Consider the following 644-nt stretch of genomic DNA (forward strand, 5'->3'; position numbering starts at 1 on the left):
CCCTTGGGGTGCAGCAGTGCCAGGACCCCAGCATCCTGGTCCCCTCCCTATCTCCCCTATCGATGTCATTTTTGTCTCAGGATCCAGGTATGTGGTCCTTAACGCTCCTGCTCAGAGTCGAGAGTTCTAGACTCTGCAGCAAGGGTTCAAGTTCCAGATCTGCCATTACTAGCTGTGTGACCTCCGGCAACTCACTCCACCTCTCTGGTCTGCTGCTCACCTTAAAAAAAAAAAAAAAAAAAAAAGGAACAGCACCGCCCAGGACTTGTTTGGATTGAGTGATACTCATGGTAACTGCCTGATATGGAAGTCTCAATAAATCCTAGCCGGGGAGCTTTTTCATAATTATGATTATTATTACACAGACCGTGGTCTTCGCGTTCTCACGGCCCCTGGAGGGTGTAGACGCGGCCAGCTCAGGGGAGATGCCCAGGTAGGGGGGCAGAAATACCCACCCCGCGCCTGTACTCGCAGGGACGGGGACTGTACACGGGGGCAAAGGAGGCAGGGCCAGGCCGGAGTCCCCTCCCCGGCGTGGGGGAGACATTTGTCCCTTTATCCTCAGCTGGAAGCGAGTTGTCGCGCCGGGAAGGGGCCTTGGGCATCCCCGCGCCCAACCGAGCCCCCAGCCGCGTCTACAGGCT

This window comes from Tupaia chinensis, unplaced genomic scaffold (assembly GCF_000334495.1).
Source record: "Tupaia chinensis unplaced genomic scaffold, TupChi_1.0 Scaffold138060_1, whole genome shotgun sequence".
NCBI lineage: Eukaryota > Metazoa > Chordata > Mammalia > Scandentia > Tupaiidae > Tupaia > Tupaia belangeri.